Source organism: Notolepis coatsorum (genome assembly GCF_963971535.1).
Source record: "Notolepis coatsorum genome assembly, chromosome: 5".
Lineage (NCBI taxonomy): Eukaryota > Metazoa > Chordata > Actinopteri > Aulopiformes > Paralepididae > Notolepis > Notolepis coatsorum.
In genome coordinates this window covers 83265556-83293482 of record NC_140169.1, presented here as the reverse complement: position 1 = coordinate 83293482, position 27927 = coordinate 83265556, and the positions used below count along the sequence as shown (strand labels likewise).

The window sequence follows — 27927 nt, the reverse complement described above, 5'->3', positions numbered from 1 at the left end:
AGGACTCAGCAAAACCCCCACAACAGCTACCGACTGACCTTCATTGATGAACCGGGCAAGAGGAGGGAGAAGTGACAACATCTCACGGCGGAGACATTAGAACAGCGTAGCAGTAGAGTTCAGCATGTAGCATTAGTATTAGCATGTAGCTAGCATTAGTTGTTTAACAGCACGCTTGCAGGACCGTTTGGAACCCGTTCACCGCAGTGAACGTTCACCAAACCATCCCCCCCTGGCGACGACACACAACATGGTTGTGTAACAAACAACCCAGCATTACTAACACTAATACCCGTGCCTGATGACACAGGGCTCACCGTTGTACAAGCCGGCCCGATAGCCAAACCATGTACGCTGCCCCTCGATCTGCTGTCGTCAGACGAGGAAACATCAACATAGGCCCGTCGTGTCGCTGAAACATGCTTCGAAGATGCCAGGGGCACGCAAACCTCCGGTAAGCTTTCAACATTACGCAATTCCTCCAATCTTTTTCATACTACTAGTTACATAAGGTGCACTGCATCCAATATGATGGAACGAAAATAGAGGAAGGGTCTGTTGGTGACCATGGCCATGGTCTTATAGGCTACGCCTCCATAGAGGCGGGACCCGGTCAGGTGTGGGTGTACAAGTTGTTTTCGTGGTGGAGTACAGTAGGTACAGGAGATAAGGGGTATCTCAATAGGCTTAAGAGCGGGACGCGATAAGCCAGATACGAAATATAACCTTCTTTATTGTCACAGTGAAAGGGTTAACCTTCTGTATTGTCACAGTGAAAGGGTTAACCTTCTGTATTGTCGCAGTGAAAGGGTTAACCTTCTGTATTGTCACAGTGAAAGGGTTAACCGTCTGTAGTGTGGTAGTGAAAGGGTTAACCTTCTGTATTGTCGCAGTGAAAGGGTTAACCTTCTGTAGTGTGGTAGTGAAAGGGCTAAGCTGTAAACGTGTAATTCCCCTCCATGCATCAAGAAAAGCAGCTGAAACGCGACTGGCTGAGTTGTTGACATGTGACTCAGGACACGAGCCGTGTTCTGCTCTAACAGCAACCGCTCGCCGCTGTGACCAATAACTGCGCTGGAGGAATTCAGAAAAGCTAGAAAGGCAACCTTGGCACCTGAGCCAACGGAGCGACCGCAAGAACTAAAACACCCACAGGGGATGACTGAGCCAAACGCTCCCCCGGAGAGCCAAAATGGAGTCCGATAACCCGAATTGGCCAGACAGTAAGTGCCGGTTTTCTAGACATGGATTAAGCCTTTGTCCCTGGACTAACATAATTTTTGTTAGTCAGCTGAAGGTGAAACTTTATTGAACCCGGCACCGATTCATATACATTATAATACAGTCTATATATGTTCCCTGACAGACATAACACGGAGACAGAGAGACATGCTATTGCAGGGAAAGCCCCCTCTCTTGGGTATCGCCTGTTCAAACATGCTAGTCTGAATCAGCCCACCTCTGCTGCCAGTGCGCGCGCACACACACACACACACACACACACACACACACACACACACACACACACACACACACAGTCGTGTATTTCTGTACTTGCGAGGACTATACGTCTACATTCCATTGATGAGATCACACAACTTAAAACCCCCACAGAATAAAAGGTAGATTGGCCAGAGGGGAGAAAAAGCTCAGATGGAATGGAACACATTAAGTATACAGCCCCCGATACTACTTACAATTATGAGACATAAAAGTGAAAGACGCCACATTCCAGACGTGTCATAATACTGGACTAGACTGTTGCTGGTGGTGTTTAGCATTTTCTTTTGCACTTTTTCTCCATTAGAATCTTTAAGTCAGGTGGTCTTATGATCACCTGGGGGCAAACAGATCAGCTGTTACAGTGCGCCGTTTGGCAAAGTTCCTGCATGGGAGCTCCTCTTCTCTACTTTTAAGTCGGGTAAAAGGTCCCGTTTGACTTTTAACCCTTTCACTACCACACTACAGAAGGTTAACCTTTCACTACCACACTACAGACTGTTAACCTTCTGTAGTGTGGTAGTGAAAGGGTTAACCGTCTGTAGCGTGGTAGTGAAAGGGTTAACCAAGTGAATAAATGCATAAATAACTGACAAAGACCTTTGTTTAAAGAACAAATAGATTTAGGTAATTCATCCATTCATTTACATGATCGTGTCCTTTATTTGTGCTGTAACCCCCGCCAGCACTTGTGATATCACTTCATTATCTGAATATAGGATTGTTTTAAACAATCTGCATCGGCCAATATGGAGAGGACAGAAAAAACTAAAATCGCTGCATCCCAAAGTCAAGACATGAAACCCAACCTAGACATGAACTCTCATCTGTACAACTCAGAGAAACTCAGCCAATGCATTCTGCTGGATTAAGAAAATCAGGTCCAAAAGCATCAGAATAGCCGAGGAGATTTAGCACTTTTCAAATGAGGGCGGGTAACCCCCCCTCTCTTTTTCACCCTTTCTCCCTCTTTCTCTCTCCCTCTCTCTCTCTCTCTCCCTGTCTTTCTCCCTCTCTCTCTTTCTCTCTCCATCTCTCTTTCATTCTGTCTTGCTCCATGTTTCTCTCTCTCTACCCCGTCTTCATCACTCTCCCTCCCTCTCTCTTTCTTTCTCTCTCTCTCTCTCTCTCTCTCTCTCTCTCTCTCTCTCTCTCTCTCTCTCTCTCTCTCTCTCTCTCTCTCTCTCTCTACCCCGTCTTCATCACTCTCCCTCTCTCTTTTTCTCTCTCTCTCTCTCTCTCTCTCTCTCTCTCTCTCTCTCTCTCTCTCTCTCTCTCTCTCTCTCTCTCTCTCTCTCTCTCCCTCTCTCCCTCTCTCCCTCTCCCTCTCTCCCTCTTTTTTTGTCACCAGAAGCCTGCTGCACAGGATTAGTTGTCAGCAGCATGTTGATGATGCAACGCCTCCACAGTGTTTTCCTAGTGGAGCAGAAGAGCCAGTGGCAGGCTTTAGGCCCAGCGAGGCCCGCAGACAAAGACACCCACACAGGCCCGGCAGGCTGGCCACAGCGTGGGCACCGCAGCCAGACCCATGGAAGAATCTTGGCACAGATACCCATTTTGATATTTGGGAGCTTAAACTTCCGATAACCGATATATATATATATATATATATATATATACAGTATCTACCAAAATACTTTTTCTCTAAGGCTGTATGTAAAAAAGCCAGAGGCTTAAAGCCTTTTATTTTTGCTTTGACCTCAAACAAATCAGAAAAAGATTGTTGTCTCACACACACACAAGTATATATGTATATTTGTACTCCTGTTGGGGTCTCTTGGACCAGACATAAATAAGAAACCTGTTCTTAATGTTTTATCTGGCTAAATAAAGGTTAAATTGTCACCTTACGTCAAACATACCAATAGGCTCATAGACGCAGGTGTGTTCTATTAAAACAAACAAAAAACATGGAACACCATTATATCAGTGGTACTTTCGCTGATAATGATATATCGGTAATAATAGGCTAATATGGGTGGATAATGTGGGCTGACTGATACGTCTGTGCAGCCATAGTGGGCACTACTGCTGCAGCTCGCCAGGCCTGCCAAGAGGAGACGGGCCCGGGTCGGAGCCAAGGGAGGGGGAGAGGAAATGTCATGTATTAGCTATGAAATATAGAACTGCACTCGGGGCACGCCATGGCCCAAGACCAATCCAATCGCATGTGAGCCGTAGCTAGGTGGTGTATGTGTGTGTGACTGTGAAAAGAGTGTGTGTGAGTGAGAGGGTGAGCGGGAGGCAGTGGCGGCTCGCCACTAGTGGGCGCAAGGGCGCCGACCCACCTGCTGGCCAGCTGCTGTTAAATCAGAGAAGAAGACAATAAAACTTTTTCGTTTTTGTGTTTTATAGCCCTATAAATAATATAAACATGTTTAAAATGAATACTATTTACTCATTTTAAGTATGTTTGTATTTCCAATGCACAATATAACGTTATTATCTAAATTAAAAAAACATCGTTTTCTTGAGCAGGAAGTGACGTTTTTTTAATTTTTTCGTATTTCTCGCCCGAGGGCTAGAAGCGATCGCGCTCTGAGTGCGCGTCACAGTTTGATCGCTGTCTCCGTCACAGCCAATCAGTGCATACGGCGTTGTGCGTTGAAATATGACTATTATGTTGGAATCCGAGCGCAATTTGAAGCGGTCTAGCCCAGCAGCGTGAACTTCCGTGAAGAATTTCCATAGCCGCATTTTCGTGGAGACGCTCTGATTGGCCGACGCGATGCCAGTTTTTTTCCATAGCCGCATTTCTCGGGTTCTTGCTTAGAGAGAGAATGCGCCAGGTTTATTCAAGGACTGAGTATTTTCATTTCGATTTATAGTTAGCTAAAGCTACCACCATGGAATTGGATAATTCTGTTAAATCCATCAAATCAACACCGTTTGAAAGACGGACAAATCATTGGCCGAATCCAATTTCTAGGTTATTATTCCTAGGTTGGTGATCGGTGGAGATAGTGTTGTTGTGAGAATGATGCAGGCAGCTGTTTGTCTTAGACGAGCGTACCGTGACTGCAAGTTCTTTAGACTGTTAAGCTTAGGCACTCTTTCAAAGTTGGTTATGGTTAGAGTTTGTCTTAGAGCATGGCGATAGAACGCCAGGTAGTTTGCAGGCTGTTCGAGGCGGAAATGGACAAAGACACAGCTCTTCACACAGCTTGTTGGCTAACAACAAGCTATATGGATGCGCACAATGGATGGACATCAACACAGGCTGGATGGACAATGCCATAGAGTGGATATACTTTATCAACAAGCCAACAACAAGGTAGATTAGCGATCTTAACTCTAGTTTAATACATGATACGTAACTCTCTCTCTCTCTCTCGCTCTCTCTCTCTCTCTCGCTATACACAGCTGTCTCCGCGAAATGCGGCTACGGAAAAAAGTATTGACTGTGCTTGCTGAGACGATAATAGGCTGGCGATTCAAAACGCGCTGCTGTGTTGTGAACTATAACATTTATTTAGCTGCTGCTGATGCATAATGAATGAATGGTGAGTTGTTTAAAATGACAACATACATGTGTTAATTATTTGATTTGATTGATCCGAGAGACAGAGAGAGATTGCTCCAGAGCATCTCAGAGCATTACATTTTCAACTCGACCTATTAACGTGAACTGCGACCCACAAGGCACCAGCGGCAGCGGCCGCCACTGGCGGGAGGGAAAGAGAGAGAGTGTGTGTGTGTGTGTGTGTGTGTGTGTGTGTGTGTGTGTGTGTGTGTGTGTGTGTGTGTGTGTGTGTGTGTGTGTGTGTGTGTGTGTGTGTGTGTGTGTGTGTGTGTGTGTGTGTGTGTGTGTGTGTGTGTGTCTGTGTGTGTGTGTGTGTGTGTGTGTGTGTGTGTGTGTGTGTGTGTGTGTGTGTGTGTGTGTGAGAGAGAGGGTGAGAGGGAGGGAAAGAGAGTGAGAGTGTGTGTGTGTGTGTGTGTGTGAGTGTGTGCGTGTGTGTGTGTGTGTGTGTGTGTGTGTGTGTGTGTGTGTGTGTGTGTGTCGAAGTGTGTGCCTGTGTGTGTGTGTGTGTGTGCATGGATTCATTATGTGCATGCAGGCAGACACGTGCCAGCGTGTGTCCTGTGGTATGATATTTCTATATTCTATATGTTTACATACGGGCTCTGACCCCCTGGTTGCTCTATCTGTCTTCAGGACCAAATGGCTCCATTTCCTGACTCATTCCTGAGGGCAATTAGCAGCTCCAGGCTTGAGGAATTCAGTCCTCTACCAATAGCCAACAGCACGAATGGAGGACCTATTATCCTCTGCACCCCTGAAGGAAGTGTGTGTGTGTGTGTGTGTGTGTGTGTGTGTGTGTGTGTGTGTGTGTGTGTGTGTGTGTGTGTGTGTGTGTGTGTGTGTGTGTGTGTGTGTGTGTGTGTGTGTGTGTGTGTGTGTGTGTGTGTGTGTGTGTGTGTGTGTGTGTGTGTGTGTGTGTGTGTGTGTGTGTGTGTGTGTGTGTGTGTGTGTGTGTGTGTGTAAAAGGAGTGACAAACAGGAGTGAAGGGGGGGTCACACACACATACTGAAGCTTGGCAAAGGTCCGTCATTATTTAGCTTATTAGCTTTTTCAAATGTGTCTTCTAATGAAACATAGTGGTGGTTCGAAATGGTTGGTATAGCTTTCACCCCGACCAGAACACTTCTTATAGAGGCTAAAGTCAGGAGTCCAAAGTTGTATTCTGACTGGCTAAAACCAAAGGCAACATTGTCATCACCATAGCAAAGTGCTAAAGGACTAAGGATTTGTATAGTCGACTTTGATCAGCCAAAATATTATTATTATTATTATTTAATTTTTTTTATCATTCCATTTGGGCTGTGGGGGGTGCTTAGTGTCTGAAGGAGTCGACTGAAGGCTTCTGGTCCTCTGCGAAAGCATGCAATTGGTCCACTGATGGATACATCTTGATATTTGTCTAGTGTGTTCATTAGACGGGTGAAATCCTCTTTCAGTGCTTCTGTGCCCGTTTTCTTAGGCAGTTAGCATCGCTGGTATGCGCGTCATTAGCGTTAGCCACGCTTCTAGGCCTTCAGGCTTTTGGAAAGAATGATATATATAAAAAAATAAAGATATATAACTGCTATATATATATATATATATATTATCCTTTTTTTCTTTTTTCTTTTTTGCATTAGACTAAGAGGTTGGCAGTCGACTACGGCTCCTTTCGATCGATTAGTCGACTATTCGAGGTCAGCCCTAGGTGATATGAAGGCCTTGGGTTGGAGAGTGAATGCCTTGGTCTCCTGCTGAAGCTTGTATCTTCACAATGGTCACAATGAGAGCAAAAAGTCACGATGGGAGCATCCTGGTGGCCCACAGCATGTTGGCAGTGGCACGCACATCACATGGTCACGATTTTGTGGAGTGAGATCTTTCTGTCACTTAAGTGTCTTTGAGTCCCTTGAAAAGCACGTTAGCAGCAGCAGTAGATCTATAGCAGTAGCAATAGCAGTAGTAGTAGTAGCAATAGTTGCAGCAGTAGCAGTAGCAGTAGTATTAGTAGTAGTAGTAGTAGTAGTAGTAGTAGTAGTAGTAGTAGTAGTAGTACTAGTAGTAGTAGTAGGGGTGGGGGGGGGAAATCGATACGTAGTAGTATCGCGATACTTTGCGTGGCGATACTGTATCGATACAGGGACGCCAAGTATCGATATTTAATTTTTTTTTTTTTTTTTTTTAATTGCTTTTTTTTTTTTATATGGAAGTTGCATTGTTCATTTCAATACCTGTAATAGTACAGTAGTCCACACGCATGTGTGCATTCAGTTAAGTTGGAATATGACTGTAATACAAACAGTTCAGTTTGTCAGGTACATGCAACACAGATTACAGTGTTTACATCTGTCTGCTTGAGAAAATACCATGTTCTGCAATAAAAATGATTGAAGTGAGATGAACAGACTGAACTTTATTTTATTAGATAAAACATGTCGACAAAGTTTTACTTTGCAGTTGAAAAAAGGTAATAAAGCGCAATATATCGCAATATTAACACTTTGATCGCCTAGCTCAAACATAGCTAACCCTAGCTCACACATAGCTAACCCTAGCTCACATAGCTAACCCTAGCTCACACATAGCTAACCCTAGCTCACATAGCTAACCCTAGCTCACATAGCTAACCCTAGCTCACACATAGCTAACCCTAACTCACACATAGCTAACCCTAACTCACATAGCTAACCCTAGCTCACACATAGCTACCCCTAGCTCACACATAGCTAACCCTAGCTCACACATAGTTAACCATAGCTCACACATAGCTAACCATAGCTCACACATAGTTAACCATAGCTCATACATAGCTAACCCTAACTCACACATAGCTAACCCTAGCTCACACATAGCTAACCATAGCTCACACATAGCTAACCCTAGCTCACACATAGCTAACCATAGCTCACACATAGCTACCCCTAGCTCACACATAGCTAACCCTCGATCTAAGCGCCGCATTTGACACCATATCTCACTCCACCCTCCTTAACCGACTAGCCTCCATTGGAATCTCCCACACATCCCTAGACTGGTTCCACTCATATCTCTCTGGCCGTACTCAGTTCATTCAGCTAAAAGCATTCACATCCCATCCATCCCCCCTCTCCTCCGGTGTTCCCCAGGGCTCTGTCCTTGGTCCTATCCTCTTCATTATCTACCTCCTCCCACTCGGTCGGATTCTCCGCAAAATACAGCATTAATTTCCACTGCTACGCGGACGACACCCAGCTCTATGTTTCCTCCAAACCCACTTCCACCCTCCCTCCCTCTTCCCTCTGTGCCTGTCTAAAGGAAATCAAATCCTGGTTCACCTCAAATTTCCTGAAATTAAACAGTGGCAAAACAGAGGTAGTCCTCATTGGCTCCAAGTCCACACTCACCAAGCACCCCAGTTTCACCCTCACCATAGACAACTCCTTGGTTTCCCCTTCCCCCCAGGTCAAGAGTCTGGGTGTCGTCCTCGACAGCACCCTATCATTCCATTCCCACATCAATAACATCATCCGGTCCGCCTACTTCCACCTTCGCAACATCAACCGCCTCCGCCCTTCACTCACTCCCAACAGCGCCACAATCCTGGTCCACTCCCTCGTCACTTCCCGCTTAGATTACTGCAACTCCCTTCTCTTTGGTCTCCCCCACAAACTCCTCCATAAGCTCCAACTGGTCCAGAACGCTGCTGCCCGCATAATCACCAGAACCCCTGTCATCAGTCACATCACCCCCGTCCTACGCCAACTACACTGGCTTCCCATTAAACTCCGCATAGACTACAAGATCCTCCTCCATACATACAAGGCCATTCACAACCTCGCCCCTCCATACCTGTCCGACCTCCTTCATATCAACATTCCCACCCGGTCCCTCAGGTCTGCCTCCTCCATCAACCTGACCGTCCCCCCAGCCCGTCTGTCCACCATGGGGTCAAGAGCCTTCAGCTGCTCTGCCCCCCGCCTCTGGAACTCCCTCCCCCCCGACATCAGGAACATTGACTCCATCATTTCTTTTAAAACCCACCTCAAAACCCACCTTTTTAGGCAGGCGTATGTCTGATTTTATTTTCTGTCTGATTTTATATATTTTTATTTTTCTTATTTTAATGTACTGTGATTATGAATTTAACTGTTTTTAAATTGTTGTACGGCGTCCTTGAGTGCCTTGAAAGGCGCCTTATAAATAGAATGCATTATTATTATTATTAACCCTAACTCACATAGTTAACCCTAGCTCACACATAGCTAACCCTAGCTCACATAGCTAACCCTAACTCATAGCTAACCCTAACTCACATAGCTAACCCTAACTCACATACTGTAGCTAACCCTAGCTCACACATAGCTAACCCTAGCTCACACATAGCTAACCCTAGCTCACACATAGCTAACCCTAGCTCACACATAGTTAACCCTAACTCACACATTGTCTTTTGAACTGAGGCCACTGCTTGTCCCACACAGTCGCCACCAGCATCTTGCAACATTCTCCCAGACTTACCGGCAACCCTGAACGTTCCACCTCTACTACAAAATTAACAATAAGAGGCCGCCCATCCTTGGGCCAAGACACGCTTTCTAGAACCCGGGCCAAGGTCTGAGTGATCATCATTACCGCCTGTAATCCGTCAGGCCGTGTGTTAAGTTACAGCCTTTCGCAACCCTCTAGAGAGGCCAGGGAATTTGGCACAGTTATCCACAAAGACAGGACGGCCCAACGATACGGTATCAACATTCCCTCGACCCGCCAGTTATGTTTTCATTGGACGGATGAGATGAGACGCAGTCGGGGGAGGAGACACCCGTTATGACTGATCTGATCATGCTACGGCCATTCCTGGTCATTCAACTGTGTGTGTGTGTGTGTGTGTGTGTGTGTGTGTGTGTGTGTGTGTGTGTGTGTGTGTGTGTGTGTGTGTGTGTGTGTGTGTGTGTGTGTGTGTGTGTGTGTGTGTGTGTGTGTGTGTGTGTGTGTGTGTGTGTGTGTGTGTGTGTGTATGTGTGTGTGTGTATGTGTGTTTGCATGCTTGACTGTGTGTGTGTGTGTGTGTGTGTGTGTGTGTGTGTGTGTGTGTGTGTGTGTGTGTGTGTGTGTGTGTGTGTGTGTGTGTGTGTGTGTGTGTGTGTGTGTGTGTGTGTGTGTGTGTGTGTGTGTGTGTGTGTGTGTGCGGATGTGGATGTGTGTGCGTCAGGACAGAACATTTATTTTTCACAGCTTTCACTTCTCTCTGGTCTCATGAGCGTAGCAGGCCTGGGAGGCATGATGCACCCGTTAACACAACCACTTAACACAACCACTTAACACAACCAATTAACACAACCACTTAACACAACCAATTAAGTAACACAACCACTTAACACAACCACCTAATACAACACCGTAAACAGAGGCACTTAACAACACTACCAGTTAACACAACCACTGACTACAACCAGTTAACACAATCAGTCAACACAACCACTTAACACAACTGGGCTGCACGGATACTAACTAAAACGATAGGTTATGTAGATAACCTAGTTATATTAGTATTGGCTAAGCGTCCCGCTCTGAGCCTTACGAGATACTCATATCTCCTGTGATACCTAATGTATCTCCCACGAACAAAAACACATGCACCCCACCTGTATGGGGCCCCGCCCCTTATGGTGGCCACCGCCCATATAACCATGACCCTGGTCATGAAACACCCTTCCTCGCCAAAACCCGTCCCAGGAAAAGATCCCTCAAGAGGGAACTCAGGGCGCGCAGAGCGGGACGCTTAGCCAATACTAATATAACTAGGTTATCTACATAACCTATCGTTATATTTCGTATTGCATCGCGTCCCGCTCTGAGCCTTACGAGATAATGGGGAAGAGCGGGCGCGAGACCCGACAGATGTACCCCCTGAGGACCCGTAAGCCCACATCAAGGGGTGCAGGGAGCCCTGTCACCCCATCCTTCCTAACGAAGGGGGGGCGCAGTCAACTCCACCTGAATGCGAACAAGAGGGAGCCAGAACCCCTTGAACACACCGTACAGGCGGAACCACGTGTGACTCAACACACTGCGGCCCATACCCATACACTCCTGCTACCCGACCAAAGGACGGGAAGCAGGAAAGGCCACAGACCCCAGAACCGCCTGGGAGACAGAACCCCCGGTCATGTCCATGAGGAAAAACCTTACAAAGGAGCCCGGGGAGGACCATGAAGCTGCAGCACAGATGGCCTCCACCGAGGCCCCACCCAGGAGAGCGGCAGAGGCAGCCACCCCACGAGTGGAGTGCGCCCTGACGCCCCCAGGGGGATCCTGCCCAGCCAGCGTGTAGCAGAGGGTAACACCCTCGCACAACCAATGGGACAGGCGCTGCTCCGACAGTGCCTTACCAGCACGAGCCCCACCGTAACAGACAAAAAGCTGGTCGGTAACCCTGAAATCCTGAGTACGGCTGAGGTAAATCCCCAAGCACGGACTGGACATGACAGGTGAAGGCCCGCATCTAACTCACCAGTGTGAGGAGGAGGACGAAACGCCTGAACCACAATATCCCGGGAGCGGAAGGAACTCCGGATATTCTCAGGCACGAAAGCAGGATTAGGTCGCAGAGTGACACCGCAATCGGTCCGAAAAGACAGGCACTCTGGATGTACCGAGAGAGCACAGAGCTCACCTACGCGTTTAGCGGAAGTGACAGCCAGAAGGAACGCGGTCCTGAAGGACAGCTGTCCCAACGGCGCCCGCTCGAGCGGCTCAAACGGGGCCAAGGACAACCGACCGAGGACCAATTGAAGATCCCAAGTCGGAGCCAAGGAGCGTTGCACCGGCTTAACGCGTCGAGCGCCAAGCAGGAAACGCTTCACAAGAGGGTGGCTGAACAAGACATCCCCTCAAACCCCTCATGATAGGAGGATATAGCTGCTGCATATACCCTCACCGTCGAAGCCGACAGTCTATCAAGGAGAGACTGGAGGTAACTAAGGACAGCAACCAGGGGGCAGGAGACTGAGTCCTGGCCCCCCGCCTTACACCACACTTGGAACATACGTCATCTGCCCGCGTAAGCGCGACAGTGGAGGGAGCATGCGCATTCCAGATGGTAACACCATCAGGATCAAGAACCTGCGCCCCTCAACGTACCCGTCCCAACAACTGACCTAACAGATGTATGGGGAAGAATCCCTGGCGGCACGGCATCGGTCCCAGACCTGCCTGGCCATGTCCAGACGCAATCCTCACCCGTCAGGATGAGGGCCGCCCCGCGACAGTACACCTGCACCCACATTCTCCCTGCCGGGGATGTGGGGAGCCCTTAGGCCGCGCAGATGGAGGACGCCCATAGCCAGCCGCCCGCCGCCTGGTGCAGACAGGGGGAGCGTACTCCTCCCTGTCTGTCGATACACGACACTGACGTCGTATCGTCCGTCCTGATCAACACCATTTGTGGACCGCTTTCAACACCAACACATTGAACGTAGCGCAGACCGGGCAGCATGGTTTGCCAGCTGCCCCCTACTGCGTTGGCCCGACGCATCACCAGCGAGGGAGGCGTCGGTGAAAACGCGACGTGAGACAGCGCCGTAACCGTCCTAGGACGGAACCTCCCGAGCGTGTTGACAACACGCTCCGAGATGGATGCCCATAGCCCTCCAACCGTTGACTGGGAAGAGGAATACTCTACATCCAGTCTACAGCAACCCCAGGCTGGTAGAGACCTGCCTGGTACGAGACCTGACGATCCACCTTGACCGCGAAGGACCAGAACGTCATCAGGGCAGAACACTCCGTAACCCCGGATGACGCAGAGGCCCCAGTGCGGCCTCCACGCACTTGGTGAAGATGCGGGGAGCCAGAGAAAACCGAACGGCAGCCTCTGGTACTCATACGCTAACCCTGCAAAGGAAGCGTAGGTAAGCCCTAGGATGGAAGATCGGGGATGCGCATACGCATCCTACAGGTCTATGGAGGAGAACCAGACCCCCACCTGACAGTGTTCAACAGGTAGGAGACGATCCAAAAAATGCTGAACCTTCCCATGGGACAGGTCCAGCCTGGGTCTTACACCCCTCCCTCCCGACTTCTCGGGCAGAGAACACCGGGAGGAGAACGCCACGACGATGGCTTGCTTCGTCCACAGAGATTGGATCTCGTCGACCAGAGCTGTCCCTGCTGGAGACCCCGACAACAGGGTCTGTACCAAACCTGAAAACGGGTGGGGTTGTGTAAACACAAGTCCCCGCCTCACCATTCTCTCCATCTACCTCGACATATGGTACTGCCGTAGTCATATGTGACGACACTCCCAACGCACCCGCCGTCACGTGGCGCAGGTCCGCCAGGAACTGTAGATAGTTGGCCCGGTCCCCCCCGCTGTGCGAAGACAACCCTGGAATCGTGCGAGGAGCGCGTTCCGTGTCGGAACACCTGACCCTGACACCACCCACGAGGCAATCGCACCCAAGGGGGAACCCCGACAGAAAAGGGCCTGTCTGATACGGGGGGCTTCCGATCAAAAAAGCCCCCCCACTGAACACCCCTCCAGAACATGCTGAAGGAGTTGTTCTGCAGCCGGACATGCAAGGTGTAAGGCCCCCATGGGTTCCTACACACCGTAGCCCTGCAGTGATATCACTACCACCCCAAACCATGTGAGCTGCGACCACTTGCCAATATTCCAGGAGTGGGAGCACCAACATGATACCTGGCCTGGCGAAGGCGAGGCCGGGGAAGCCCGCACTGTGTGCCTCAAAAGGTTTCGAGCCCCCCTGCTGACAACACTTAAGTTGACAGACGTAACACCAGGCTCAACCAACACAGTTCAAGGTGTGGGAGCCGCTTGACAGCACAACATTCTCACGGACAGACCCAGGCTCAGCCATCAACTGGGTGTCAGCCCCTGTCTCCATGAGAAGCGAAGAATGGGGCCGCATACGCTTCAATGAAGGTTCGCGGCCCGCAGCCAAAGGAGAACGCTCAGAGCCCCGCTTCTGGGGATACCAGAGAGAGGATTGAACGGGGAGCGGGCTGCTCGCGGCAAAATGACGACGGAGTGGTTTACCAACACCGAAATCACCCAAAATGGCCGATCCCTCGGCCGCCAAGACTGTCGGCCTCGCGATGCCCTGTCGATTCTCCAACCAGGGCACCACTGGCGGGGGAAACATGGCCGCCTGTCGAGGGCCCCGTCATCGCCGCTGACGAGGCCGTGCTCTCTCTTCTTCTGGCTGCGCGGTGTGAGGCGGTGTAGGGCCTAGGACAAAACCGCCCGCGCTCCAGCAGAAGACCAAAATCCCCTGCGGAGAGGGGAACCCTGAGCGGTTATAGCTTGCGGCTGGGTCAAAGCTAATAACGTCAACAACCTTGCGCGATGTGTCGACGTCGGCCGGCCCTCAAGGCCCCTCCACCAGACACCACTTCTTTAATAGAAAAAACACCAATTCGAACACAGTTCTAATCGTTGCCAATTCCATACCGTGGCGGTACAAGCCTTAACAGCCCACCAGCCACTCGCCAGGCCGACCCATGGTGTCGGCCGGGCGGGGCATTGTTTCAATATATCAAAAACAAAGGACTGACGTTAACATGGAACACCAGTGGTGATTGCAAACAGCACCCTCCACTGTGGTGTGGACCATGAAAAGGTTAAATGAATAAAAGAGCTAAACCACAAAAACTGTAGAATGAGCAAACCCATACACACAAAGTTTAAGGGGAGACGGACCAGACCCGTCTTCATTCAAAATATTCACAACAGAACACCAGCCCTAGTTTAGCCCATTTACCAAAAAAGGTAAACAAAGCCCCCCCCCCGCACTACTCCCCCAGTATACCGATTGACCGTCAGTATGAATGGTTTGAGAGGAGAGAAAGCTGTAGCAAGACAGACCTTCTCATAGCAGAGTGACAAAATGAAACAATAGCCCCCTACACAGGGCCGCCCCAGGAGATGGGGGGCCTCGCGTCTAAAAACGCACAGGGCCTCACATTTCTCCCAAGCGGCCCTGCCCTTATACTACTGCAGCCTAACGCCAGGCAATGTGGAACCCAAGACAACAATTGCCTGTGCACAGACACGCAACATGTTTACCATGTCGGCTGGACCCATAGCCCCACTACCCGACGCCAACCCAGATGGGAACACCGTTCAACAAACCCCGCCGGAACACAAGGTAATACCTGGCTAGAACCTAGCCACGACCTACCCCGTTGTCAACCCATTTACCCGAAAAAGGTAAATAGAACTCAAAACCCCACAACAGCTACCGACTGACCTTCATTGATGAACCGGGCAAGAGGCGGGAGAGTGACAACATTTCACGGCGGAGACATTAAAACAGCATAGCAATTAGCAGTAGTGATAGCATGCGGCAGTAGCGATAGCATGTTAGCATAGCTTTAGATGTTTTAGCAGCACGCCCAAGACAGCTTGGAAACCGTTCCCTGCAGAGAACGTTCACCAAACCATCTTGCCCCTGGCGCCAACACACAACAAGGTTGTGTTAACAACACAAACCAGCATTACTAACACTAATACCCATGCCTGAAGACACAGGGCCTACCTGAGTACAAGCTGGCCCGACAGCCAGCCTTGTACAGCTGAACCTCGATGTGCAGTCATCAAACGAGGAACATCACAGGCCCGTCGTGTCGCCGAAAACATGCGTCGAAGATGCCAGGGGCCAGCAACCTCCGGTAAGCTTCCAACATTATTAATCTCCCTTAATCTTTTCATTCCGCTAGCTCGTATGGTGCACGCATCCAACACGCTGGGACGAAAATAGAGGAAGGGTGTTTCATGACCAGGGTCATGGTTATATGGGCGGTGGCCACCATAAGGGGCGGGGCCCCATACAGGTGGGGTGCATGTGTTTTTGTTCGTGGGAGATACATTAGGTATCACAGGAGATATGAGTATCTCGTAAGGCTCAGAGCGGGACGCGATGCAATACGAAATATAACTAGAAACATCATATCACACCAGCCTTGTCCTCCCTACACTGGCTTCCTATTCATTTGAAATATTTCACTTCATTAGTGAATAGTGCATATATACAGTAGTATATATAAATAATGTAGACACACTCACATATATAATCTATAATTAGAGCTCTGTGGTGATTACATTTGAACATATAGCATAAATAATCTATCATCACCATTGACAGTATTGTAAGATGAAGGAGCTGGGATTGTTGAGTTATCAGAAGACTTGAGAGAGGTTCCTCCTGGCTGTGTTACCTGGCTGTGTTACCTGGCTGTGTTACCTGGCTCCCTGGCTGTGTTACCTGGCTGTGTTACATGGCTCCCTGGCTGTGGTACCTGGCTGTGTTACATGGCTCCCTGGCTGTGGTACCTGGCTGTGTTACCTGGCTGTGTTACCTGGCTGTGGTACATGGCTGTGTTACCTGGTTGTGTTACCTGGCTATAGTACGTACCTGGCTGTGTTACCTGGCTCCTGGCTGTGTTACCTGGCTGTGTTACCTGGCTGTGGTACCTGGCTGTGTTACCTGGCTGTGTTACCTGGCTGTGTTACCTGGCTCCCTGGCTGTGTTACCTGGCTGTGTTACCTGACTACCTGCCTGTGTTACTTGGCTGTGTTACCTGGCTGTGTTACCTGACTACCTGCCTGTGTTACTTGGCTGTGTTACCTGGCTGTGTTACCTGGCTCCCTGGCTGTGTTACCTGGCTGTGTTACCTGACTACCTGCCTGTGTTACTTGGCTGTGTTACCTGGCTGTGTTACCTGGCTGTGTTACCTGGCTGTGTTACCTGGCTGTGTTACTTGGCTGTGTTACCTGGTTGTGTCACCTGGCTCCCTGGCTGTGTTACCTGGCTACCTGGCTGTGTTACCTGGCTGTGTTACCTGGCTACCTGGCTGTGTTACCTGGCTGTGTTACCTGGCTGTGTTACCTGGCTACCTGGCTGTGTTACCTGGCTGTGTTACCTGGCTGTGTTACCTGGCTGTGTTACCTGGCTCCCTGGCTGTGTTACCTGACTACCTGGCTGTGGTACCTGGCTGTGATACCTGACTACCTGGCTGTGGTACCTGACTACCTGGCTGTGGTACCTGGCTGCGTTACCTGGCTGTGATAACTAGGGCTGAAACTAACGATTATTTTGTTATAGATTAATCTGTCGATTATTTTATCGATTAGTTGATTATAAATTTTTATTAATTTACCAGAACAACAACAATTGATTCTATTTGCAATTGAATATTTCTAAATGTTTTACTAGTATCCTCAGGTCACATGGGTAGTTGCCTCTTTGACACCACCTACTGAATACCCAGAGTAGGAGATGAGCCATGATGTTTATTTGTCTATAAATGCTGTGTAGTTCATGTTTTTATTATATTTTATTTTATATATCCGAGGCTGGACATCCGTATTAGTCAATTACTGAAAGGCTATACAGACCAAGTCTTGGTGTACTATTATTTTTATTGCACTGCACTATTTCATTTTATTATAATTTTTTTTAAATCTTTATTTCGAACATGTAAACAAACAATATAAAAACTAAAACAAATCAGGCGGCTGGGTGGCGCGGCGGACTAAGTGCTCGTCACCAACGCGAGAGACACTGGTATCGAATCCGGCTGTCAGCGTTGCTTCCGGCTTGGCCGGCCGTCATACTGGCTCAATTGGCAGAGTCAGCGGGAGGGAAGCCGGTGGGTGGTAATCTGGTCGTTGTAAACAGCGACTCCTACAGGTCGGTCAGGGCACCTGCACAGCGGGGAAGGGAGATGGTGAGGGTAGTGTGAGCCTCCCACATGTTACACCTCACCAATGAGAGTCCGCGCTGGCAGGTGAAAAGAAGTGGCTGGCTGACTCTGCATGTATCGGAGGGGACATGTGATAGTATCTATCAACCCTCCATAGACCGACCAGTGGGGGGCACATGCGAGCAACGACCAGGAAGGGGAGGGGGGAATTGGCATGACGACTAAATTGGGATGGGAGAAAAATACAGAAAAACAGGAGGAGAAAAAGTGGATAAAAAAAAAACCTAAAACAAATCATTGATCTCTAGCAATTTTACTGTCTATGCTCTGTCTATTGCTTTTATTACAGGTTCCAAACTGTTGGGTATTAAACTGTGTTGGTATCAAGCAAGAAAGACTGTCAGGCTTTAAAACTGAGACCCAGGCCTAGAACCACGCCCTGAGAGAGGGAACTGCGCCCTGAGAGAGGGAACTGCGCCCTGAGAGGGAGGTTTGCCCTGAGTGGGAGGTTTGAAGGGTCAAAGTGGGTATCAAACAAGAGGAAAGACTGTCAGGTTTTAAACTGTGGATACCAAACAGAAGGTAAAGATGACTTTTAACTGTTAAACAGTAATCCAGAACTATTTTATTGCACGGTAAAAAATAAACTGTGATTTTATAGTATGTCTGCACTTTATGTGCTAATTTCATCATTCATGTCTTTTCTATTCTACTAAAACTGAATCAAACCATAAACAAGGTGGCCTGTTGGGATGTTAGATCCTAATGTGAAAAACTGTGATTGTATATGTCTGCTCAGTTTACCCTTATTATTTGACTTATTTTTACTTTTATCTCTACGCCCCACTATCCACTGGGTGCATACTATGACCTTTATCGTGTTTTGTAACAGATTACAGAAATTCAAGAAGCCTATTGGAGATTAATATATCTGCATTATTTTATCCCACTTTATGCTTTGCTCTTGCTGCTTGTTTTACACTGATTTTATGTCTTATTTCTTACTGATGTAAAGCACTTTGAACCCCCCAGTATGAAAGGTGCTATACAAATAAAGTTATTATTATTATTATTATTATTATTATTATTATTATTATTATTATTATTATTATTATTATTATTATTATTATTATTATTATTAGTAGTAGTAGTAGTAGTAGTAGTATTATTATTATTATTATTATTATTATTATTATTATTATTATTATTATTATTATTATTATTATTATTATTATTATTATTATTATTATTATTATTATTATTATTATTATTATTATTATTATTATTATTATTATTATTATTATATATATATATATATATATATATATATATATATATATATATATATATATATATATATATATATACACACACACTCTACACAGCTTGGTTTGGCTCAGACAAATGCAATGTAAACAGTGAAACTGAGCCTTGATCGTTATGCTGATCAGCCACACCATACCTAAACTGAGAGGAAAACAATGAGAGACCTATAAGGAAGAGAACAAGTAAAGTTGAATCTATTTAAAAATTCAATATACTGTGTATTGAACATACATTCTTTTAAAATGCCTGACTCTGTAATATTGAGATTGTTATGCCCCTAGTAGGTCATTACTAAACTGAATCTCAGTCTAGGCTTGTAGGTCTTCAATAATAAGTTGGAATGTGCCATATATTTGTTCCCAATGGTATTATTCAAGCTTACAGGGAGTTTAAATATTATGTACTTTATGGCTGAAGTATATATCAAATTCATATACTTATATCGCAATGTGAAATAATGCAATATCCATATCATGAAGCCTGCAATATGGGCATTTTTAAATATACATTATTTTAAGTACACATGAATGGTAAATGGACTGCATTTATATAGCACTTTTACCCAAAGCACTTTACAACTTATGCCTCACATTCACTCACGCACCGACGGTGGAGGCGACTATGCAAGGTGACAGTTAGGGGTTAAGTGTCTTGCTCAAGGACACTCCGACATGCTGCCGGAAGGAGTTGGGAACCGGGAACCGTCTGATTACCAGATGACCACTCTAACTCCTGAGCCACTGTCACCCCACAGTAAAATGAGATAGTGTGAGATTGAGAAGTGACTGTTGAAAATGCTTCACTCGAGCCAATAAATACTACGTCTATCATGTGATCAATGTCCAAAACCCCCCACCCCCACCCACCCCCTCCTAGTAGACAGTCTCCTCCCTACCGCATGTATATATTCTCTCCCCACCGTATGTATATTTCTCTCCTACCCACCCACCCACCCCCTCCTAATGTACAGTCCCCTCCCCATCATATGTATATACTCTGTCAGGATCTATGGGTAACAGTACTGTATATTTGCATATCGTATATGTCACAAATGTAACAGTACTAAATACCTGTATGTCATGTATGTCCCTATGCCATAAATGTCATGTATGTTGTGTATGTCATAAATGTCACTATGAATTGAAAATGGGGGACCCTGATGTAAACAAGACAAACGTCTTTCTCTGGTCTGCATCCCCTTAACAATTGTGTGTATTGAGCCGTACTGTATTTTACCCATTCTGCAATCTGTTAATTAAAGTTTTCATTAATTCATTCATTCAGACTGTGCCATAGAAGCCATACATACAGTCAAGCAATGTTCTACATGTTAAACCTTTCACTATCACACTACCAAAGGGTTAACCCTTTCCCTGCGACAATACAGAGGGTTAAACATTTCACTGCAACACGACAAAGGGTTAACCCTTTCACTACCACACTACAGAAGGTTAACCCTTTCACTACCACACTACAGACGGTTAACCCTTTCACTACCACACTACAGAAGGTTAACACCACTCAAATAAAAAATTCAGTTCAATCAATGTTTGTGAACATGAGCTACTCTCTCCCAAAGCCAGCGACCTGAGAAGTAGGAATCCAATGTGTGATGTCATCAAGCATAAACTCTGGAGCTGCTCCATAGACAATGAATGGGAGACTGATTTTGTGGAACCGTGAATAAAGCAAATTTGATATCCAAATGAGCTTTATTCTATACTAGTGTTCTCAGTTCTGAAACACAAAATGTACGTGTATATGAACTGTAAACATTCTCCTGGGTGCTCTTAGTTTCATCTATATAAAATGTTTCCCAATTCATTATCTATGGAGCAGCTTCAGACTTTATACTTTTTTATGACATCACAATTTGGGGTTTTAGAACATGTAAGAGATCGTATGACTGCACTGTGTGACTGAAAGGTGGTTAAAGCTGTAACCCCAGGTAAAGCACTGTAGGCTACATATATATATGCAGTATATGTATTTACAGTATAAGTGTGTGTGTGTGTGTTTTTTTTTTTTTTTCTCCCAAACTTCTAAAAAACAAACGCCAGACTACGCATGACATAGATTTGGCTCGGGCTCCATCATGGATTACACGACAAGTGCAGACAAAACATTTTAGAATGTATGGCGTTTCTACCGCATGACAGAGCCCTTCACCAATTTTGAGAAATCCTTGATGTTGTCAAGAGAAATAAATGTAACGCAGCCCGTCTCGAAGCAGTCAGAACTCTTATTGAGCGAGCTGCGGTTTCGCTATTCAGCGTCTCTCTTCCGATATTTCCTCATCTGCTCCACGTCAGGGAGACGTTTTAGCTGTGATCAGGCGACCACCGATCAGCGATCCTTTTGTTTGTCTCTGAGAGGAAAGCGGTTGCAAAGCGAGTCCAAATATAGGCTGACACCACGCGACAACCGCTTGTATTGTGTGTGTGCATGGGGAGCAAATTGGTTTCACTTCTAAAATGTCAAAACAACAAAGGAATTCAGGAAATCTGGAAGTCATAACTATTTCAAGCCACCACCCCTCTATTTTTTAAGGTCCTTTCAGTTTCCCCCCCCCCCCCCCCTCTTCTCTGCTAGGTTACACCCATTAGATGTCTGGCCGTTCACTCCTATGCATTCAGCCTGCCTCCATACACTACAATGTTTTTACATGCCATATGGATATGGCTTATGGGGACTTTAAAACAACAATGTGATATAGGCCGCAGAGCACCACAGGAGTGACTGTTTCTCCAGCGGTTATAGTGTTAGTACCACTGAGCTAGCCGTCGCAAGGCCGGTTTAGCTTTGCCTGCAATGCGTCTCCTACTGTCTATTCAGTTGGCTGGGGGTGCGAGCCTGGCAAAGAGCTCTCCCGAGACGCACTGGAAGGCATTTCTACTTAAAATAAACCCTGTGCGCCCACGTCCAGCCTCTCAGCCCCGTCGGCCCGCGCGCTGCCTGTCGGCTCCCCAGCCCTTCCCCATTAATCCACAGCAGCGTTCCATTTATGCGGAAACCATCCCACACGGATGTGCCCGGACAGGCACCGGGGCATTTACCCCCCCGCCCACCCCGAAACACACTCTCCATCACTTAGACACACACACACACACACAAACATGCAGAAATGTCTGCGTTGCAATGGCATGTACTTCGGCTTGTACACACAAACATTGCACCAACAGGAAAGCGTGCGTGCGGTCATATACTGTGTGTAGGGGGAGGCATTCACAACCCCACACACACACACACACACACACACACACACACACACACACACACACACACACACACACACACACACACACACACACCACCCCTAATGGCATGAGCGCGTCATGTTCTCCATCCCCATTACTGGCCTATGGCCTGTGGGCCACTGAGGCCACACAACCAATCTATCTATCTAGGTCGTCCTCGGACGGGCCCTCCATCGGTGCTTCCAGTCATCCCGATCCTCCATGCATCTGGCTAGCTCGCCGGTGCTTTCTGTTCCCACATCTCTCCTGAGTACGTCCACGTAGGTTAACGTGGGACGTCCTCGTGATCGATGCCCGTGTGTTGGTTCCCACAGCACAAGTTTGCTGGTTGGCATCTCATGGTGTCTCTGGCAGTGACCTGCCAGCCTCATTCTCCTGACTGCCACTTTATCGCTCACCTTTAGCACCCCCCCATACAAGTTTGCATTAGTGACATGCTCATCCCTGTTGATGTTGAGCACCACACGCATCATTCTGGTGTAGCACCCATCCAAGGACTTCTGCAGGGTGGGCTTCAAGGTCCAGCATTCACTGCCATACAAAAGGACAGACTCAACTGTTGCATGAAAGAAGTTGAGCTTGATTTGACGGGGGAGGTTGGATTTCCACACACTGGTCATGCCGTTCAGAGCCCTCCACGCAAGTGCCTTCCTCACTTTAAGGTCTTGCTCGGACGAGTTGACCCACGAGCCCAGGTACTTGAAATCACTGACTTCCTTTAGAGCAGAGCCTCTTGTTGTCCTTAGAGGTGGATGATCCGGGAGGATGTTATACATTATGACCTCGGTTTTCTTGGCATTTAGCCTAAGGCCAACCTTGGCGCACTCCGTCTCCACTCTGCACAGGAGTTCCTGTGCCTGCTCCACCTGGTCAGAGAGCAGGCTGATGTTGTCCGCGTAGTCAAGGTCTGTTAGGACTATGGCGGGGTGCCGTCTCGATCTCCTTGGGGTTATTGTGAGACCAAGTTCCTGCTCCCGTCCATTGATGGCCTTCCTGAGCGCATAGTCGAGGACTATGACGAAAAGGAAGGGGGCAAGGGTGTCCCCTTGCATCACTCCAGCCAGGATGTCAAATTCTTCACTGTTGCCGTCTGGGGTTACCACCTTGGCCCTTGTACCCGTGTGCATGGTCCCTATGGCCCGGAGTAGATTGGGAGGGACTCCGTAGGCCTTGAGTATCCTCATCATCACGGCTCTGTGTATCGAGTCAAAAGCCTTTTTGAAGTCGATAAAGCACAGTACCGCTGTCAGGTTGTTCTTCTTAACCTCCTCGATGATTCTTCTCAAGGCCAAGATCTGGGCCACACAACCAAAGTTACCTCTAACCCACATAGAGATACTGTAACGGATAGCGTAGAGATCTTTTCAGAGACCCAGGTGCAGACCTAACACGATAGGCTATTTAATAGTTATACAAAATATGCAAAGGACAACAAAGCATTGCTGTAGCGTTCTGAGAAGGGCTCACACTCTGTGGCCCCCGCAGGTCAACCAAGACGTCTGGGTGTGACATTTGATCCGGACTTCCATTTTGACGATCAAGTTAAAGAGGGTTGTGACGTGACGTGCTGCGTGCAGCACTTCTCCAACTGAAGAACATTTCCAAAATAAGGTGTTGTTTGTCATGTCGTTTAGACTGTAACTTGTTCCCATACACACCACTTGTTCCCTCACCTGTCCACTGCAACTGGTGCAAAATACAGAAGCAAGACGTTTAAAGGCACACGCCGACATTATGGGAGATACGCTTATACCGTCTTCTCCAGAGTCAGACAAGAAGTTAGATACCAATTTCCTCTCTGTGCGTTCAGTAGAAAGCTATCCGGCTGCAAGCTAGCCTAGCTTAGCACAAATTAATGAAAGCCGATACGGACCACTAGCCTAGTTTAAAACTCTGGGAGGTGTTTTTGGCGAACAGCTAGGCTAGCTGGTCCATATTAATTTGTGCTAAGCTAGGCTAGCTTGCAGCGGATAGCTTTCTACTGAACGCACAGAGAGGAAATTGGTATCTAACTTCTTGTCTGACTCTGGAGAAGACAGTAATCGCATTTCCCATAATGTTGACGTGTTCCTTTAAGTCATTCTAAGAGACAGGACCGTATTACCACTAGTCTAGCCTCTCTCCACTGGTTGCTGGTTAGATTCCACTGATCACCTTCTGGCCCTTAACTACATCACTGACATTTTAACCCCTTGTGAGCTGGAAGCCTCAGATCATCAGGCAGGACCCTTTCTAGTCCTGGCTAATGACTAGAGGGGACCGCACTTTTGCCATCAGGGCCCCTGGTCTCTGGAACACCCAGCCTGAAAATCTACAGTTAGTCAAATCAGTTTCATCTTTTAAATCACTCTTCAACATTTACTTATATTTTTTTAAATAAATAAATGTAAAAGGATTTTTATTTTTATAATGTCTCTATTAACACTTTGGACGCCAGCGGTGTAAGCCATCCTTGTACTCAATGGGCCACCGCTTTAAGGCGAGACATCCCAGGTGAATAGGCAAATACTTTTTTTGTTGATTTTGAGATTTTGTTATATTTTGCTTCCTAAACATGTCTTCTATGCAACTAATGACAATAAAACATCAATAACACACATTTAGTTGTTTATTTTACTTCATTTTGCCTTATTGCATCCATAAATGTGCACATATTTAATGGGGAAGTGCCTCATTTGTATATATAAACATACAATTCAGAAAACTTGCAATATATTTTTTCTTAGTTTATATGTACATAACAAACTGGGAAAGTTTCATAGTGATATCTATTCAAATATGTTTTGCCTATTAGGGGGTACTACACTGTACTACACTGTTTGTAGCCTGTGTGTAGTTCTGTTCAGTTCAATAAAATCATTATTATTATTATTCAGTTATCAGGCATGTGTTTAGGTTGTCTATTACTAATGGTTTGATTAGGTATTGTGTTTGTAAATATCTGTTTAAAAAATAAGTATGGCATTTTACAATACAGAACTTTGAAGGCGTTTTCCCAAAAATGAGTTTTAAGAGTTTTTCCTCATACTCTGAGCCAGAAATCTCCACTTCACTAGCACTCACATACACCAAACCTTCCAGTTCTATTCATATCTATGTTCTGAAGGTATTTACAGAAGGGTTTGTTGATATCGCATTCATACCCTGATTTATATCACATTGTATTCCTAAAAACATGGCGAAATATGGAATTTTACCATACAAATTGACTGAATGGAGTATTTTCTGATTTATGGAGTGATAAAAAGAGATATCCAAAATCCCCTCTGTAATAACCTTTGGCTCTAATATGTCAACAAAATGAAACTATAATTTTGAAAATGGCTTTATCCAATGTTCAGATTTCTGTCCTGGAATTATATGCAAATTATTTGCATATTTAAGTAGATAATGCATCATTTGCATATTTAAACATACAATTTCAGAAAATGTGTAATACAAAAAAGTCTTGTCTTAATATAAGTAATCAACTGGGGAAGTTTCATTGTGATATCTATTAGTTAAATCTTTTACCCTATTCACCTGTAGTGTCTCGCCTTAAGAGATAGGGATGCGTGGCGGTGTTTGCAGGGCTATATCTATATTCTATATTATAGCTATGGAGACAATACTATGGCTCATTTGACATCAACTATCCATCAACTATCAACATGTGAAAAAGAATAAATGTGTTCATGTATACGTTTGCGTGTTATACCGTGGTGAATATTGTATAGTTTCAGAGTGATCCTGACTAATTCCTGAAAACGGCGCTATGGAGCAATACGTGAATTTTCTAAAAGCGTTGGCGTTGCTCGCCTGGACACGCTATTATTTCCAATTCAAAGGTATATAATAGGTATTATGTTTCATCATGAATGCATGAAAGGGGGGGGGGGGGGTATTTTTTTATGCTTTTATCGTCAGCAACGGCATACTTTTTGGAGTACGTTACTGATCATTGCGATCGATGTGAAATCATGGTTGGATCATATAGTCCTTACCTTTACTAGGAGGTATTCCAAAAAGAATATTCCAATTGTCTGATCGCGATTTCCAGTATTGGTGTCCATTGGGTCCCCGACATAATCCGGCACAACACATGCATCGAGGAGCATTGGACTTGTTTCAATGTGATCGGGTGAACCGCTAGACTTGCCTGAACCAAAATGCTGCGCCTGGAGGGGTTTAGATGTAACACACGGTGTGCAATAAGGTTTCAAAGGGTGGGCGATATTGCCACCTAGCAGGATGCGGCCGGTATTGCACTCTAGCAATCTCAGAATGATTTCCTATGGTAACACAGAGATCCATGAACCTGAAATGAATAAAAAAAAATCGAATAAAAGAACTAATGACGAAAACCTGACTATACTCAACCGCTGGCGAGTTAACCCGACTATCATCGGGTCTGGCGTCCAAAGTGTTAAAAAGATCTTGTTTTATTGTTTTTAATTTTCACTTTCAACTCGTTCTTGCGCAGTTCTATTTCCTCTTCCAACTTTGCTTCCTAATATTATTATTATTATTATTATTATTATTATTATTATTATTATTATTATTATTATTATTATTATTATTATAAAGTTTAATTTTCCATTGCTGTGGATATGCACCACAACAGGTTGACCAACCTGATAGGTTGACCAACAATGTTGAGCCAATTTAGGCACAACTCCAATAAGTCTGAACTGTATTCACACACTGAGCCAAATATGTTCCCTTATGTCAACTGTTAAGTTCAAATAATGACGCTACCCGAGGCTAATGGCATATCTGATAAATAAGAATAAAAGAGATTGCAATGCAGCAGTGCATGATGACCAATGCAAGGCTATTCCCTATGTTTGACAATTCAACATGCACAGTTACACAGTTAAGTTCTGGACCTACAAAAGGCCTTCGACACTGTCAATCACTCCATTCTGATTGACAAGCTAAAAGCAATTGGTTTTGATAGCTTATCAGTGAGCTGGATGCAATCCTACCTGGAGGGGAGAGAACAGATGGTAGAGGTAAACGGTACTCTACCCCCCCCCCCCCTCACAGTGAGCTGTGGTGTTCCACAAGGAAGCATACTAGGACCGCTACTCTTCCTAATTTATGCAAATGACATGTCGTCAGCCTGTGACTGCAACTTGTTCCTGTTTGCGGACGACTCAGCCCTGCTGGTCTCTGACAAGAACAAGTTGCAGGTTGAAAAAACCCTCAGCTCGGAACTAGGCAAAATCTGCATATGGCTCGCTGATAACAAACTATCATTACACATGGGCAAAACAGAGTCCATTCTCTTCGGTTCAAATAACAAACTCAGCAAGACCGACGGCTTCTCAGTTGCAGTGGGTGACAATATTGTCACAAGGAAAGACGAAATTACCTACCTGGGTTCCATCCTAGAGGCAAATCTTTCCTGTGACAAAATGGCATCCAATGTAATAAAAAAAAGTCAACCAACGAACTAGATTCTTGTACCGGATCTCCTCTCTGGTAAACAAGAATACCCTGAAGACTCTGGCAGGAGCACTCATTCAAGGGTACTACGACTATGCGTGCACCTCATGGTACCAAAGCACCTCAAAGGCGCTTAAAACAAAATTACAAACATCACAAAACAAACTGGTCAGACTACTACTTGACCTTACCCGCAGAACCCACCT

General features: G+C 46.2%; 1 protein-coding gene across 2 annotated transcripts in view; it reads right to left on the bottom strand.

Moving 5' to 3' along the window:
• jdp2b (Jun dimerization protein 2b) overlaps nt 1-27927 on the bottom strand; it is a 62403-nt gene that overhangs the window by 32692 nt on the left and 1784 nt on the right. The gene's annotated exons all lie outside the window — the stretch shown is intronic.